This window comes from Dendrobates tinctorius, unplaced genomic scaffold (assembly GCF_039654945.1).
Source record: "Dendrobates tinctorius isolate UK_male_01 unplaced genomic scaffold, ASM3965494v1 ptg000003l, whole genome shotgun sequence".
Classification (NCBI taxonomy): Eukaryota; Metazoa; Chordata; class Amphibia; order Anura; family Dendrobatidae; genus Dendrobates; species Dendrobates tinctorius.
In genome coordinates, this window is record NW_027361671.1 from 47350673 (window position 1) to 47362917 (window position 12245).

Here is a 12245-nt window from a genome sequence, read left to right on the forward strand (position 1 = left end):
TGGGAAATGTTATTTATTAAGTTTTTTGTGTGCCCAACTCTGTGATTTAAGGGCATAAAAATTCAAAGTTGGAAAATTGCAAAATTTTTGCCAAATTTCCATTTTTTTCACAAATAAACGCAAGTTATTTGAATGAAATTTTACCACTAACATGAAGTACAATATGTCACGAGAAAACAGTGTCAGAATCACCGGAATCCATGGAAGCATTTCAGAGTTATTACCTCATAAATGGACAGTGGTCAGAATTGCAAAAATTGGCCAGGTTATGAATGTGCAAACCACCCTTGGGGGTTAAGGGGTTAAACACAGCTGGACTCCAATGAAGGAGTAAAACCATCTCAAGGAGGACCACAAGGAAATGGGAAACATGTGACTTAAATATGAGTGTCTGAGCAAAGGGTCTTAATACTTATAATCATGTGATATTTCGGTTTTTCTTTTTTTCTTTTTTAATAAATTTGGAAAAATGTCTACATTTCTGTTTCTTTCAGTCAAGGTGGGGTGCAGAGTATACATTAATGAGAAAAAAATGAACTTTTTTTAATTTACCAAATGGCTGCAATGAAACAAAGAGTGAAAAATTTAAAGGGGTCTGAAGACTTTCCGTACACACTGTATGACAACCTTTGAGGAATGAATGTGTCACATGAATTTATGTCTTTTACATCATTTAAGGAATTTGCTCTTCAGACCTTGTGGGGGCATCACAACACAGAACAAGACCCCAATCAGTGGACAATAAAACTTTCACTCATTATCTACGAACTGTTCCAATATTTATGGACACAACAGTTTATCACTCTCTCATAATGACAGTTCTGTGCGGTGTTGTGTATAAATATGTGATTCTACAGATTTTGTATTAGTCTATATGCCTGATGAAGAGACCGCAGTAGTCTCGAAAACTTGCAATTTGTTACCATATTTTCAGTTAGCCATTAAAAGGTATCAACCACTGAGGACTCTCAATTCCAAATATTTTTCTATCTACTGACTAACACGGTACAAAGATATATATCTTTCCTGTATATGATGGCCTCCACACTGTACAAAGAACCAACATTATTTCACGCACAGTATGATGGCACCCTCACTGTAATCCCCACACTATAAGATGGCCTCATATATAGCTTCAATATAGTATAATGCACCAGCTAGTCTTCAATGTTATAATGCACTCTTCATATGCCTCCGTATAGTATAATGCACTCTATATGCCTATAAAACACACCCATAGGCCTCTATAGTATAATGCACTCCTCATAGGCAGGTTCTATATAGTATAATGTACCCCCATTGACCTTCATATTGTATAATGCACTTTCTATAGGCAGACTCTATATAGTATAATGCACTCCCCATAGGCAGAATCCATATAGTATAATGAACTCCCCACAGGCAGACTCTATATAGTATAATGCACTCCCCATAGGCAGACTCTATATAGTATAAGGCACTCCCCTTAGGGAGACTCTATATAGTATAATGCACTCCCCATAGGCAAACTATATAGAGTATAATGCACTCCCATAGGCAGGCTCTACACAGTATAATGCAATTGCCTAGGCAGACTCTATATAGTATAATGCACTTCCCATAGGCCTGTATAGTATAATGCACTCCCCATAGTCCTCAATATAGTATAATGCACTCCTCAAAGGCTTCTGTATAGTACAATGCATTCCCCAAAAGCCTATATACAGTATAAAGCACACCCATAGGCCTCTATAGTATAATGTACTCCCCAAAGGCCTCTATACAGTATAATGCACTCTACATAGGCAGACACTGTATAGTATAATGCACTACCTTGGACAAACTCAATATAGTATAATGCACTCCCCATGGGTCTGTATAGTATAATGCATTCTCCATAGTCCTCAATATAGTGTATTGCACTCCCCAAAGGCCTCTATAAAGTATAATACACTCTCCATAGACAGATTCTGCATAGTATAATGCACTCCCCATGGGCAAACGCTACATATTTTCATACATGCCCATAAGCCAGTATAGTATAATGCGCTCCCCATAGTCTTCAATATAATATAATGCACTCCTCATAGGCCTCCATATAGTACAATACACTCCCCAAATGGCTATATACAGTATAAAACACCCCTGTAGGCCTCTATAGTATAATGCACTCCCCAAAGGCCTCTATACAGTATAATGCACTCCCCTTGGGCAAACTCTATATACTAAAATGCACTCCCCATGGGTCTGTATAGTATAATGCACTCCCCATAGTCCTCAATGTGGTATAATGCACTCCTTATAGGCCTCCATATAGTATAATGCACTCCCCATATGCCTATATATAGTATAACGCACCCCCATAGGCTTATATAGTATAATGTACTCCCCATAGGCCTCTACACAGTATAATGTACTCTCCATAGGCAGACTCTGTATAGTATAATGCACTTCCCGTCAGCAAACTATACATACTTTAATGCACCCCCATAGGCCTGTATACTATAATGCACTCCCCATAGCCTCAATATAGTATAATGCATTCCTCATAGGCCCTATGGATAGTATAATGCACTGCCCAAATGCCTATATATAGTATAAAACACCCACATAGGTCTCTATAGTATACTGCACTCCACATAGGCCTCTGTACAGTATAATGCACTCCCATAGGCAAACTCTACATAGTATAATGAATACCCATAGGCAGACTCTATACAGTATAATGCATTCCCGATAGGCAGACTTTATATGGTATAATGCACCTACATAGTCAGACTCTATATAGCATAATACACCCCCATAGGCAGACTCTATACAGTTTAATGCACTCCCATAGTCCTCAATTTAGTATAATGCTCTCCTCAAAGGCCTCTATACAGTATAATGCACTCCCCATAGGCAGACTCTATATAGTATAATGTACTCCCCATAGGACTGTATAGTATAATAAACTGCCCATAGGCAGAAGGTGAATTTTGGGAAACAAAGCGTGATGCTCTCTGTCTCATTATTGTTTTCAACAGTATTGGCATCCAGCCGATACAGTTGAACTTGCTCAAGGGCCCCATAGCGTCCAAGTGGCAGTGCAGGGAGCTCAAGTCTCCCTGCTCTGAGACAGAGTGTAACTGTATGGGTGTGCTGCACATTCTGTGGCGGAATCATCCTGAAGAAAACACGTGTTAGAAATTAACTGTCTACAAATTTACAATGTAAGGTACATAGATTTCAATTCTGTATTCATATTAGATCTCAGGCAAACGGCCATGTAAAAATGCATGACTATATTCTGCCATACAGTGCTCAAACTGCATCACTAAGGTGGAGACTATTATTTTTTTCTTTGTTTCCATGCCTTTTCAAGATGTCTCACCCATTGATAAAGCTTTAAAATAGAAGTCACCAAATTTCACAACACTCTGCAGCTTGTACTGAGCAGTGTGAGATTTCAGCAGTAGGAAGGACCCTGATGAGCTGTTAATCAGACTGGGTCAGCGGAGATTCTGACATGGATTTTCAACATAAGGGCTCATACTCACTTGCGAGAGATTCGCACGATTCCGGCACTCAGACCGGAGCATGCGGCTACATGTATTTTTATGCAGCCGCACGCTCCAGTCCGAGTGCCGGCAGCAGTGCCAGGTTTTCAAACGAGAGACTCGCACAAGAATCGTGCGAGTCTCTCGCAAGTGAGTATGAGCCCTAATAAGCATAACAGCTTCATCAACTCCAAGTAATCAATTTCATAATGTATGCTGTCATTGTTTGTACTATGAAACATGGTGGCAGATTCTATTTAATTTAGCAGAAAAAAAAAAAAATCTTGTTTTGGAACTTGTATGAAGGCCACAGACCTGTATACACAGGAACAGTATAAACAAATTCTACTTTTCTGTTATTTTTTAGTCTTATATTTGACTGCACTACATGGTGTTACATAGAATCATATTATATCTACACTGGGACCCATAAATCACTCATGTGCATGAGATCTTAAGCTAAGTTGTGCTTTTCACATTTCATCTTGTTTCTCTCAGGATGTTGGGGAGATACATTTGCCAAAGTACAAAGCAGCTATTGTGCAGTTACTAATGTAGAAAAGGATTTGGTACCATAAAATCTTAATTCTCGACCATGTTTTCTTCTTTTTCCTCAGTTATTCCTTCTAGAAATGTATGAATAAAGTGACATCTTGGTTTTAGCTGTCTCTTTGTCACTGGCAGCACTGATTGGACAGCTATGGGTAATTTTTGTGACATTTTAGAACCTAGTCAGTTCAATGAATAAATATTCAGTCCTTTTTTTTACCTGAGATGTAGACATCCCTAATTGTTGATAAGATCACACCTCTTTCATTATACAACTTTTCTTTAAAAAAAATCAGTTGTTTTTAGTAACATCACAATCATGCATATACGTGGCTTTTATACATTTTTTGTTAACTTGTTGCAAATTCAAAATGTCAAACTGTATACATTATTCTATAGATCTGATGAGGCTGGTGTACTTACTTTAAAGGTGTTTCACCTGTGTTGATATTGGTCCCATATATTGAAGATAGGTTCTCAACATCTGATTGATGAGGAGCCAAAACCCATTACCAACACTGATAAGCTGCTAGCAGCTCTAGCAGCAGCCGGATGTAAACAGTGTGGCAGTGCCGAACACCACAGCTCCGTTACGCTGTTTTGTGGCCACTGTCAAAGGATTGCAGATCAGCTGCTACTCACATGAATTCAAATAATCATAATCTGCAGTACCCGAGTATGGCCACTAAACAGTGTGATGGAGCTGTGTTGCACCACTCTGTACACTGTTTACATCTGGCGACTGCTGCTAAACTCTCACACTGCTCAGTACAAGCTGCCACTGTCAGTCAAGACTAGATTGGCAGCGCTAAATACATTTGGACTCATGAGCTCTTTGACACTTCATTTAGCCATTGTGACATGGTATTCTTCAGGTCTTTGAAATCTTTTTAATAATGTATGCACTTTGCCTTGCAAAATCTGGCAACAGATCAACTTTAACAAGGCTTTTCTGATGAGGGAACACACCGAAACGCGCGTTGGGGAGTGCATCCGCAACTCTCCGTGTTCTGCACCCTTATTAGGTAATATCTCATGCCGTTTATGTCCATGTTATATTGGAGCCTCACTTTATGCCTCACGGGCTGAGCAATTGATTTAGGTGCTGAAAGAGAGATTTCATTTTTCCTTATTTTCTCTGTTGGCAATATAATCTATATAATCACTGTGAATAGTTTTTAAATAGGCACTTGGCTCATATTTATTGAATGAAGCATTTACAGTCATATGTTAAAGTTTGGGCACCCCTTTTAATGTTAACCTTTTTTCTTTATAACAATTTTGTTTTTTGCAACAGCTATTTCAGTTTCATATATCTAATAACTGATGGACTCAGTTATATTTCTGGATTCAAATGAGGTTTATTGTACTAACAGAAATTGTGCAATCTGCATTTAAACAAAATTTGACCGGTGCAAAAGTATGGGCACCCTTATCATTTTCTTGATTTGAACACTCCTAACTACTTTTTACTGACTTCCTGAAGCACTAAATTGGTTTTGTAACCTCATTGAGCTTTGAACTTCATAGCCAGGTGTATCAAATCATGAGAAAAGGTATTTAAGGTGGCCACTTGCAAGTAGTTCTCCTATTTGATTCTCCTATGAAGAGTGGCATTATGGGCTCCTCAAAACAACTCTCAAATGATCTGGAAAACAAAGATTATTCAACATAGCTTTTCAGGGGAAGGATACAAAAAGTTGTCTCAGAGATTTAACCTGTCAGTTTCCACTGTGAGGAACATAGTAAGGAAATGGAAGAACACAGGTTCAGTTCTTGTTAAGCCCAGAAGTGGCAGGCCAAGAAAAATATCAGAAAGGTATAGAAGAAGAATGGTGAGAACAGTCAAGGACAATCCACAGACCACCTCCAAAGACCTGCAGCATCATCTTGCTGCAGATGGTGTCACTGTGCATCGGTCAACAATACAGCGCACTTTGCACAAGGAGAAGCTGTATGGGAGAGTGATGCGAAAGAAGCCGTTTCTGCAAGCACGCCACAAACAGAGTCGCCCGAGGTATGCAAAAGCACATTTGGACAAGCCAGTTACATTTTGGAAGAAGGTCCTGTGGACTGATGAAACAAAGATTGAGTTGTTTGGTCATACAAAAAGGCATTATGCATGGAGGCTAAAAAGCACAGCATTCCAAGAAAAACACTTGCTACCCACAGTAAAATTTGGTGGAAGTTCCATCATGCTTTGGGGCTGTGTGGCCAATGCCGGCACCGGGAATCTTGTTAAAGTTGAGGGTCGCATGGATTCAAATCAGTATCAGCAGATTCTTGACAATAATGTGCAAGAATCAGTGACGAAGTTGAAGTTACGCAGGGGATGGATATTTCAGCAAGACAATGATCCAAAACACCGCTCCAAATCTACTCAGGCATTCATGCAGAGGAACAATTACAATGTTCTGGAATGGCCATCCCAGTCCCCAGACCTGAATATCATTGAACATCTGTGGGATGATTTGAAGCGGGCTGTCATGCTCGGCGACCATCAAACGTAACTGAACTGGAATTGTTTTGTAAACAGGAATGGTCACAAATACCTTCATCCAGGAACTCATTAATAGCTACAGGAAGCGACTAGAGGCTGTTATTTTTACAAAAGGAGTATCTACGAAATATTAATGTCACTTTTATGTTGAGGTGCCCATACTTTTGCACCGGTTACATTTTGTTAAAATGCAGATTGCACATTTTCTGTTAGTACAATAAACCTCATTTGAATCCAGAAATATAACTGAGTCCATCAGTTATTAGGTATATGAAACTGAAATAGCTGTTGCAAAAACCAAAATTGTTATAAAGAAAAAAGGTTAACATTAATAGGGGTGCCCAAACTTTCACATATGACTGTATATATTTATTTATTTATTATATTGCTACATAATTTATTCAGCATGAATTTTAAATGATGGGTTTTCATTTACTGTATTTATGATATATATAAATGTGGTCTTATACCGTCTACGGTTTTTAGGGTTTATAAATTTGAGTGTTTTCACTCCTTTTTTCTTTTAGGATTGACAAATAAATTTAAACACAATTTTCATTTTTTACCCTCTTTATATATACATTGTATTATATTTCTTAATAATTTTTTGGGGGGTAATTTATATAACTTTGCATCTTTCCTCTTTTTGGGTTTCTGATGTCTACGGAGCAATGAATAGAAATATCATGAAACCCTAATTAAAACATAGTCAATTAAAGTCTTACAGTTGCTGTTCCACATTACAGACCTGTCTTTATACAAGTTCTGAATGTGCTAGCATTACATTTTCCACTTAATTTACAATTACCATTAACTGGGGAGAATTAATCGATTCACAAATGATGGACAATTAAGACATAAATTAATAACAGGTGACTGAAGTTACGTAAGAAAGCGGAATCACTGTGTCATGGACATAGATCGGAACTGTTGTCATAAATGCATTTCATGTAGCTTGTTTTCTAATAAATGACCATTCACGAGACCGTATGGTCAGAATTGTACATGTGCCATTTAAAAAGTTGATATTGTGGTTAAGGAATAATAAACAGAAATGGAAACAAAAGAAGGTGAAGAAATATAGCTGTCATGGTAGGCTTCATCACGTTAGATTTACATAATCAAGGCAACCGGCTGGAAAAGATTTGTTCATAGCAGAAAATCAGGTTAAATGATTATACAATTATAGTCACGGTGCAAAGCTTACTGTTTTATACTTACTTGTCAAGATAGCAACTCACAAGTACAGGTCTTAAAAAAGTATCATTTCAAGAGTTTTGAGACACTAAAATGTTGAGATTATTCACAGTGCAATAAGTAAAATCAATGTCAGAATTTATGAAATGTATTATATTCCTTTATTCAAACTTTTCATTCATCAAAGAATTCTCCATTTGCAATAATTGCAGCTTTGCAGGTATTAGATCGCTAGAGTTCATCCAACCATTATACACTTTTCAAGTCATCCACCAGGCCATTGCCTTTGACATTTTTCTTACGTCTTCCCATAGTCCCAGCAAGCAGGAATTATTGTAAATGGCACGACATTTAACACATGGGGCCCGATTTATTAAGACCAACTTGCTGGAGTGAGACGTTCCTGATTCATGAAGGGACATACATTTCTGTGTGCACCTCACCACTAATCCAACTTCAGTCCCTGCTGGTGTAAGATTTGTAACATAGCAAACGATGCCTACTATCATGAATTTGACACCAGAGATGCCCCTGTCCTGCCCCAAGTTGACCCAAAATTATGCAACTTTTCAAAGTGTGAAAGCGTTGATGACTCTGGCCCCCATGGGTTTTAAAGGAATTTGGCTCGGTAACTACTCTCTGAGCCTGAACCAAGAGCTGATTTGTAAAAAAAAAACTCCTGCTCTGGTAGACTTGAGTTACACATGAATGACATGGTCAGACATTTATCTGTATGGCTGAGATGTAATACTACATATTCCCTGCAGAGACCACTATAGTGGACTGATTTGCCAGACATGGCTTCAACTAGCAAGATCAACTACAATGGACAAAAGTATTTGCACGCCTACACGTTAAGCCAAGGAATTTTGAAGACATCTCTTTCTAAATCAATAGGCATTAATACAGCATTTTGCCTCTCCAGCTTCCACTCTTCTTGGAAGGCTTTCTACAAGATTTTCGCGTTTATCTGTGGCATATCGGAGGTCATATAGTGGTGCTGGATGAGCTCAAAATCTCCATTGTAGTTCATCCCAAGGGTGTTTGATGGGGTTGGGGTCAGGGCTCTGTGATGGGCAGTTAAGATCTACTAGGATTTAGGTCAGGGCTCTGTGATGGGCAGTCAAGTTCTACCACACCAAACTACCCAAAACATGCCGTTTTGGACCTAATTTTGTTCACTTGGGAATGATCATGCCAGACAGGGTTTCCTCTGACTGTTACCATAGAGTTGGAAGCATATGATTGCCAAAAAAGTCTTGGTATGCTAAAGCATTTATATTAGGTTAGATATTAGAAAAAACTTTTTGACAGGGTGATCAATCAGTGGAACAGGCTGCCACGAGAGGTGGTGAGTTGTCCTTCAATGGAAGTCTTCAAACAGAGGCTGGACAGACATCTGTCTGGGATGATTTATTGAATCCTGCTTTGAGCAGGGGGCTGGACCAGATGACCCAGGAGGTCCCTTCCAACTCTACCATTCTATGATTCTATTTCCCTTCACTGGAACTAAGGGATCTATTGCTACGGTTCCACCCCACAGCCTGTCTTTGATGCAGTTACTTATAGCTCGGCCACCCAAACTGGTATAGGAGTGTGCTGAAGCTGTAAGTACTTTGATTGACAGCTCGACTATCCAATCTGTGGCTGTGAGACTTCGTCTGTCTCCCAGTGTTGATTGTTCCAGGTATTTGCCATGCTTCTTGACTGAACTGTGTCTCCCAGAACTCTGCCAGACGTACATTCAGCTTTTGAGGTTTGTTCTCCTGTGCCTTGAGTTCTATTTGCTTGATCTGTTGCCTGACCTTGGACTTTGTTCTGACCACCTGCCTGTTTAACCCCTTCAGCTCTGATCCATTATCCTCCCGATGCTCTGACCTCGGAATGTTACCTGACTACACTTTTGTCTCTTCCTTCTATTTATGACATACCCTCCTGGCTTCTGACCTTGGACTACTTGACTACTCTGACTCACGGCTTAGCAGCGAGAAGTGACTAGGATTTGGCCAATATATTTTCCTTTTTCCCCCAGTATGGATCCTGTTCACACGCATTGTGACCAGGTGGCGAATTTGATGCAGATGACTCAGGATCTGGCGAACGCTTGCCAGTGTCTGGAGTCATCGCAATATCAGTTGCAGGGTTAGATAAATAACTAGATGAAGACACCCCATAGCCCCCCACTGCTGGCAGTGGCTGTGACCTCAGTACCCTCTGATGTACAGTTTGTCTCTCTCAAACCTGTGATATCCCTCCATGATAAATTTTCGAGAGAGAGAGACCAGTTTAGGGTATTTTGGGAGAGCTGTAAGTTATTTTTTACCCTGCGCCCCTGGTCGTCAGGGGAAAAGTTCCAATGGGTGGGAATAATCATGTCCCTACTGCAAGGGGATCCTCAGACCTGGGCATTTTCTTTGTCCCCACAAGCCACAGAAAGGTTTTCTATGGATGCCTTTTTTGACAAGTCTGATATATGTCGAACTAACAGAATCCAGGTCGCTGAGGTTAAGATCATGAACCGGGGGGGGTCGCACAGCTGAGGACTACTGCACTGAGTTCCGCAAGCGGTCCACTGAAGTTCTCTGGAACAATGCTGCTCTAAGGTGCCAGTTCCAAAGTGGCCTTTCCAAGACACTCAAGGATGCTCTGGTCCTCCATGATGCCCCTTGTTCTCTGATGGAGGTCATGACTCATGCCACACGAATGGACTGCAGAATCCATGACAGACATGGTGAACAGCAGGCCACATGTTATACTTTCCCGGAGCAGGTCTATTTATCTGAGGCTAGAGATGCCAGTTTTCGTGTCATGGAAAGAAGTCAAAGACATGATCTTGGACTCTGTCTATACTGTGGTCCCTATGGACATTTTCTTAAGAATTACCCAACTAGACCTCAAGCTATCAAACCACTGGGAAAACATCTGAGTCTGGGTGACTGCCGAGGAGGTCACCCAGACTCCCAAATACCTTTTCCTTCCTCTGATAAAGTTCTGATAAATACGATGATTTCCTTCAAGAAGCAGGTGTTATCAACATTGGTGTTCATTGACTGTGGGTCTGCTGCTAATTTTATTGATTCGGGACTGGTTCTTAAATTAGGGTTAGGGACAATTAGTTTAGGAAGACCCATTCAAGTCATCGCCCTTGACAAGACACCGTTAGCTCACAATTTGGTAGAGAGCAACAGTGGATTTCACTCTCCAAGTGGGAACACTCTACTCTGAATCCATCTCCTGTTTTGTGTTGGATAATTTGCCTACAGGATTGCTACTGGAGTTTCCATGGTTGCAGATTCACAATCCATTTATTGATTGGTGTCAGAAGGAGATTATGAAATGGAACCCTAATTGTTACAAGAAATGTCTAAAAAACGTACAAATATGTTCCACTAGTCTGGAGGGTCTTCCGAGGTACCTGAAGAACTTCGGAGATGTGTTCTTGGAAAAAGAGGCAGAGTTACTACCTCCCCATCTTCCCTATGACTGTGCTATTGGTCTTATTCCTAACTCCAAGTTGCCAAAAGCTCGCCGTTACAATTTGTCGGGGCCTGAACGGACCGCCATGAAGAAATTTGTTAACGAACGTTTACAGAAGGGTCATATCTGTCCTTCCTCCTCCCCTATAGCTGCATTTTTATTGTCTGAGAGTCTTTTTGGAAACCTTGTCAGCCGAGAGTTGGTGACTTCCATGCATTATTTGCCTCAGCCCCAGGGACCCCTCTCTAAAGTTTGTGTTTTATCACTTCTGATGTGATTCTTAAATGATTCCCCTTTTCAGTAAAGGTACTGTCACACTTAGCGATGTACCAGCGATCCCGACCAGCGATATGACGCGGTCAGGATCGCTGGTACATCGCTAAGTGGTCGCTAGTGAGCTGCCACACAGGAAGATCTCACTAGCGACATCGCTGGGGACGGGGGTCGCTACTTACCTGTCACACCAGGCGATCCTGCGTCCTCCCGCCCGGCTCCACGCGTCGCTCGTCCTCACAGCAGGAAGCGCCACAGGAAGCAGACGACGAGAAACAGTCCTGGACGTTCTCGCGCGATCAGCGATAACCAGCGGGGGAGCCAGTCGTAGGTAAGTATCAGACACAGAGATATCGCTAGAAATATCGCTATAACGTCACTAGTTATAGCGATATTGCTAGCGATATCTTAGTGTGACATGCCCTTAACACTGCGCACAGTTAGTCGTTTAAGGACAACATAGTATCCCATTACAGGGCCATGCTCACGTTTACTGACCTCAATAGAACAACCTTTCATAAATGTTATTACATACTGCATGGCTAGGGACTAAGTTTTATACACTTTGGCAATGGGACAGAGTGAAAAACCTGAATTCAGTGATTACAAAGTTTATCCATTGTGAGAGTCATTGGTGAAGTGATGAAGGAAAGATACGTGTCATTGCGCATGATCACGTCAGTGACGTAAAACCAGAAGTAAAACCAGAATAGTTTTCTCCAGAACACTGT

General features: G+C 40.5%; 1 protein-coding gene across 3 annotated transcripts in view; it reads right to left on the bottom strand.

Annotated features, from left to right (window-relative positions):
• Window positions 1-12245, bottom strand: part of TMEM232 (transmembrane protein 232) — a 490587-nt gene that overhangs the window by 329932 nt on the left and 148410 nt on the right. The window lies entirely within an intron of this gene.